At 35.9% G+C, this 5855-nt stretch overlaps 1 non-coding gene across 1 annotated transcript; it reads right to left on the reverse strand.

The window, feature by feature from the left end:
* Positions 1 to 2224: 2224 nt before the first annotated feature.
* LOC149497570 (small nucleolar RNA R71) lies at positions 2225 to 2332 on the reverse strand. Its single transcript, XR_016320307.1, has one exon. It is a non-coding gene; the product is annotated as a small nucleolar RNA R71 (small nucleolar RNA).
* Positions 2333 to 5855: the final 3523 nt, after the last annotated feature.

Below are 5855 nucleotides of genomic sequence, written 5' to 3' on the forward strand. Positions count from 1 at the left end.
GAAATTTATAGGGTTTTGGCACAGAAAAGAGCATTATAAAACAAAAGACTCAGGCTCTGGCACGCCTAGCTCGCGCAAATGAGCATGCCCATGCTAAACTAAGGAAAATCAAGTGGAGACTTAGACTCTAGCGCGGCTAGCCCATGCTATCTGGCACGCCCGTGCCTAAAAGGACATCAGGGCGTGCTTGTTTAAGCACGCCCGTGAGGCATTTTATCTTGGAAAGTCAGAGCCTAGCACGACCCGGCCGTGCTATGAAGCACGCCCGTGCCACAAATACTTCTCTGAACGTGTTGAAGAGCACGGCCTGTACTGGATCATTCATAAAACTCAGATTCTAGCATGCCCAGGCCGTGCTATGGAGCACGCCCGTGCTACGAATTTAATGCTGTCTTGAATTAAAAACGCAAGCCAGTCTCTATACCTTACATGGGCCCACCTCAAATATTTTCCTGACTTGCAAATCAAGATCTAAGCCTATTTAGGAAGATGGAAGAGTCCTAATTGAGAAGAAATCCAAGCCTAAACAGTTTGTAATCTCCAAAGAAGATTTCGTACTTAATAAGGATTCTATTTCCTAAACGGAGTCAGATTTTCTTCTCTTGAAGTCTATATAAAGAGAGGGACCATTCATTTTAGAGATATATCTTGTTCTATTATTTTCTATATAGTTCTCTCTCTCTCTCAAAGACTTCAAGCATTCAAGATTCATGCCAAGATTCAAGGTAGCCGTCCATGTATCTGTCGCATAGTTTTTATTTCTAAACTCTTAATCTTGTTTTACTTTTCATTATTCATATTAATTATGAAATTTTATTCAAGTATTATTGAGTTTTATTTAATTACGTTGTCAAACTAAATCCTCATACTAAGGATTTGATGTAGCTTAAATTCTTTTTCAATTTATAATATTAGATTTGTTTTTCTTTGTTCAAAATATAATTTATTATTACACTTAATGCATCTAGGCAGAGTTTCTCCTCTGGATTGATTTATTTCATTAATCTCTATCGGGAGAAGGGTTTTTGATATGAATAGGGTAATGAATTACATGAGAATAATAATTTGATGCGGAAGCTATATGGTTTTTGACTCATGGGGGGTTTTCATAAGTTAAATACCCTAGGTTATGAATTCACAAAACAAACCACAAAACTTAATGATTTAATTCATGTTTGATTGCGCTATTGGAAAATAGGTAATTAGACGGGGTTAGAATAACAAACAATACATCGGGAGAGCTTGTTAGTGATTTTAGGGTTGTTTCCCTTACTTGAACAATTAAATTGATTAACAAACTAATAAAATAAATTGGGTAGAGTTAAGTGAAATCAAAATTCCTAGTAGTTTTAAAATCCTGATTTCTTTTCATATGAATATTGTTACTTGATTTATTTCTGTTTATTTTTAGAATTTACTTTTCTTACAATAAATCTCTCTTATTGTTGTTTAAATAATAATAGGTTAAAACAGTTTTGGTACTTGATATACAATCCCTGAGGAGACGATACTCTACTTACTTTATATTACTTACTACGAATTCGTATACTTGCAAAAAATCACTGTCAAGTTTTTGGCGCCGTTGCCGGGGATTGGCATTATCAATATCAATACTAATTACCCTATTATTAATTTAGACATTTACTTTTCTTTTTTTAATTTTCTTTTTAAGAATTATTTTCAGGTGTTTATGCAAATAAGATCAGGTAGGACTGAACCTCTAATCTTCAATCTAGAAATTGAAAAGACTTGTCTTAAGAACAACACTGCTAGAAGAACACGTGAAAGCAAATCCGAACAGCATAGACATGGACGACGAAGTCAACCCAGAAAATAGATCCCTACCTCGACATCCGGTCCGCACCTTGCGGGACTACACCATACCTGCTCTTAATGGGACAATCTCAATTATCACAAGACCCAGGTGGAAGCCGATAATTTTGAAATTAAACCTGCAATTATCCAAATGCTTTCCACCTCAATTCAATATGGAGGTTTACCTAATGAAGATCCTAACGCTCATATCACAAATTTCCTGGAAATTTGCGATACCTTCAAACAGAATGGTGTTTCCGAAGATGCCATAAAACTAAGACTCTTCCCTTTCACTCTTAGGGACAAAGCACAATCTTGGTTACAATCATGCCCTACTGGAAGTTTGACAACATGGGAGGAATTAGCCCAAAAGTTTTTAGCAAAATTCTTTCCATCCTCAAAGGCCACAAAACTTCGCAATGAGATAATGACCTTTGTCCACCATGATCAAGAAAGTTTGTATGAAGCTTGGGAAAGATTCAAAGGACTTACTGAGAAAGTGTCCACATCACAGTTTGCCTAAATGGTTACAGGCACAAACTTTCTATAATGCATTATCTCCTAACATTAAAATCACTCTAGATGCAACTGCAGGTGGATCTTTTGAGAGAAAAGAGATTGATGAGGCATATGACTTGATAGAGGAAATGGCAAGCAATAGCCATTATCAAAGCAACTCCGAAAGGAAGAAGACTGCAGGAGTCAATGAAATAGATGCCATTACATCACTCAATGCCAAGGTAGATAATATGGTAAGAAAATTGGACTTATTGACTACTAATCCTGTCAATTCTATTATGTAAGTTTGTGACAGGTGTAATGGGCAACATGGGATTGGAGAATGCATGATAGACTCTTTGAATCCGCAAACCTTGGAACAAGTAAACTATGTGATGAATCAAGGAAGGAAGAATTACCCATATTATAACTCCTATGATAACAGGTTGAGGAATCACCCTAACCTGTCATATGGGAATCCTAATAATGCTTTGAACGTACCACCAGGTTTTATTCCTCAAGAGAAGAAATCTCATGATGATCTCCTTACTGCCCTTTCTAAATCACACATGGACTTCATGAACGAAACTAGAGAAAACAATAAAATCCAACAAGCGGCGATTAGAAACTTGGAGATCCATCTAGGACAGTTTGCAAGCATGATGGCATCTCGACCTCAAGGTACGTTACCTAGTAATATTGAAAAGAATCCTAAAGAACAGGTATAGGCTATCACCTTGAGAAGTAGCAAACAGTTAGAAGAACCAGCAAAGATAGAAATGAAAAAGGAAGAGCAAAAAAAAGTTCCCATCATTGACCTAGAAGAGCAAGAAGAAGTGAAACCTTATGTTCCACCTATTCCCTTCCCACAAAGGTTTAAAAAAGTGCAAGATGACAAAAGTTTCCTTAAATTTCTTAATGTCTTTAAAAAGCTTCAAATTAACATTCCTTTTGCTGAAGCTCTCACTCAAATGCCCAGTGATGCAAAATTTCTAAAAGAAATCCTGAGCAAGAAATGAAAAATTGATGATCAAGGAACAGTAATGTTAATTAAGGAGTGTAGTGCAATTATTCAAAATAAACTACCTCCAAAGTTAAAAGATCTAGGAAGTTTTTCTATCCCTTGCAATATTGGTAATCTTGATTTTGAAAAAGCTTTAGCAGATTTAGGTGCTAGCATTAACCTTATGTCTTATGAAATTTTTAAGATGCTAAGAATGGAAGAGCTATAGCCAACAAGGATGTCTCTATAATTGGCAGATCGATCAATCAAATATCCAAGAGGAATTGTAGAAGATGTGCTCGTAAAGGTAGGTACATTCATCTTCCCTATTGATTTTGTCATTCTTGACATTGATGAAGATAGAGAAGGATCCTTAATCCTTGGAAGACCCTTTCTTATAACCGCAAGAGCATTGATTGATGTATGTGAGGGCAAATTAACTTTAAGGGTTGGTTAAGAGGACATTGTTTTTTATGTTCTTAAATCTTGTAAGCTACCTATGGATTATAATGATTGCTTTAGAATTGATGTTATTGATGAATGCATGGAAAACACTTTGCATATTGAGAGTAAAGATGACATTAATGATTCAAGCATCATGGATAAGAAAGAAAGTGAACCACCAAAGCAAGAATTGAAATAACTCCCATCTCATTTAAAACATGCATTCTTGGGTGAGAATAATTCTGTTCTTGTTATTATTTCCTCTCACTTAACACTTGATCAAGAGGAAAGGTTGTTGCAAATTCTTCGAAAACATAAGAAAGCTCTAGGGTGGTCAATTTCAGATTTGCAGGGGATAAGCCCAAGTGTATGCATGCACAAGATCTTGATGGAGGAAGACTATAAACCATCAATTGAGCATCAAAGAAGACTAAATCCAAATATGAAAGAGGTAGTTAAAGTTGAGATCATAAAACTTTTGGATGCCGGCATTATCTATCCAATTTCCGATAGCAGTTGGGTAAGTCCTGTTCAAGTTGTTCCAAAGAAGGGAGGTATGACAGTCATCTCTAACAAAAACAATGAGTTAATTCCCACTCGAACAGTTACAGGTTGGCGTGTGTGCATTGATTATAGGAAGTTGAATAAAGCAACACGAAAAGACCACTTCCCTCTACCCTTTATTGATCAAATGCTTGAAAGACTTGTAGGTTATCCCTATTATTGTTTTTTGGATGGTTATTTAGGATTCTTCTAAGTACCTATTGCTCTTGAAGATCAAGAGAAAACCACTTTCACTTGTCCTTATGGAACCTTTGCTTATAGAAGAATGCCTTTTGGATTATGCAATGCTCCTACAACTTTTCAAAGATGCATGATGTCCATATTTTCTGACATGGTTGAAAAATTTATTGAAATATTCATGGATGATTTTTCTATGTTTGGTTCCTCTTTTGATGCATGTCTTTATAACTTATCTTTAGTAATGCAACAATGCGAGGACACTAACATTGTTTTGAATTAGGAAAAATGTCATTTTATGGTGAGTAAAGGCATTGTTTTAGGGCATAAAATCTCACAAGAAGGAATTGAAGTGGACAAAGCCAAAATTGAGGTAATTGATAAGCTACCTCCTCCAAATTCAGTAAGAGGAATAAGGAGCTTTCTTGACCATACAGGATTTTATAGGAGATTTATCAAGGACTTCTCCAAAATCACAAAACCTCTTTGTAATTTATTAGTTAAAGATGTCCCTTTTAATTTTGACAAAGAGTGTTTGAGTGCTTTTAACAGGTTAAAGAAAGAGTTGATCTCAGCCCCTATCATTACTACACTAGATTGGACTCTTCCCTTTGAGCTTAGGTGTGATGCTAGTGATCATGCTGTTGGTGCTGTTCTTAGGCAAAGAAAGGAAAAGAAGTTGCACGTCATTTATTATGCTAGTCGCACATTGAATGATGCATAATTAAATTATGCCACCACTGAAAAAGAACTTCTAGCTATTGTTTTTGCTTTTGATAAATTTAGGGCTTATTTAATTAGAGCTAAAACAATAGTCTACACTAATCACTCTGCTATTAAATATTTATTGGAAAAGAAAGATGCAAAGCCTAAATTAATCCGTTGGGTTCTTCGAAAACATAAGTGCTGTTCTTTTGATAGGTGTCATTTTTACAATATTTTTAATATAGTTTTTAATTTGAATTTTAGTAATTTTAATCACTTAAACTAATTTTTACTTCGTTTTTCTATATTATTTGTTCAAAGCTTCCTTGAATCATAATCCGCTTGATCTTAAAGAAATTTGCAGGGTTTTGGCACATAAAAGAGCATTATAAAGCAAAACACTCAGGCTCTGACACGCCCAACCCGTGCACATTAGCACGCCCGTGCGAAACTAAGGAAAATCAAGTGGAGACTCAAAGTCTAGCACAGCTAGCCCGTGTTATCTGGCATGCCCGTGCCTAAAAGGACATCAGGGTGTGCTTGCTTAAGCACTCCCGTGCGGCATTTTATCTTGGAAAGTCAGAGCCTAGCATGCCCCGGCCCTGCTATGAAGCACGCTCGTGCCACAAATACTTCTCTGAACGTGTTG

This window comes from Jatropha curcas, chromosome 3, assembly GCF_041381405.1.
Source record: "Jatropha curcas cultivar XTBG-Jc1 chromosome 3, XTBG_Jcur_1.0, whole genome shotgun sequence".
Taxonomy (NCBI): Eukaryota; Viridiplantae; Streptophyta; class Magnoliopsida; order Malpighiales; family Euphorbiaceae; genus Jatropha; species Jatropha curcas.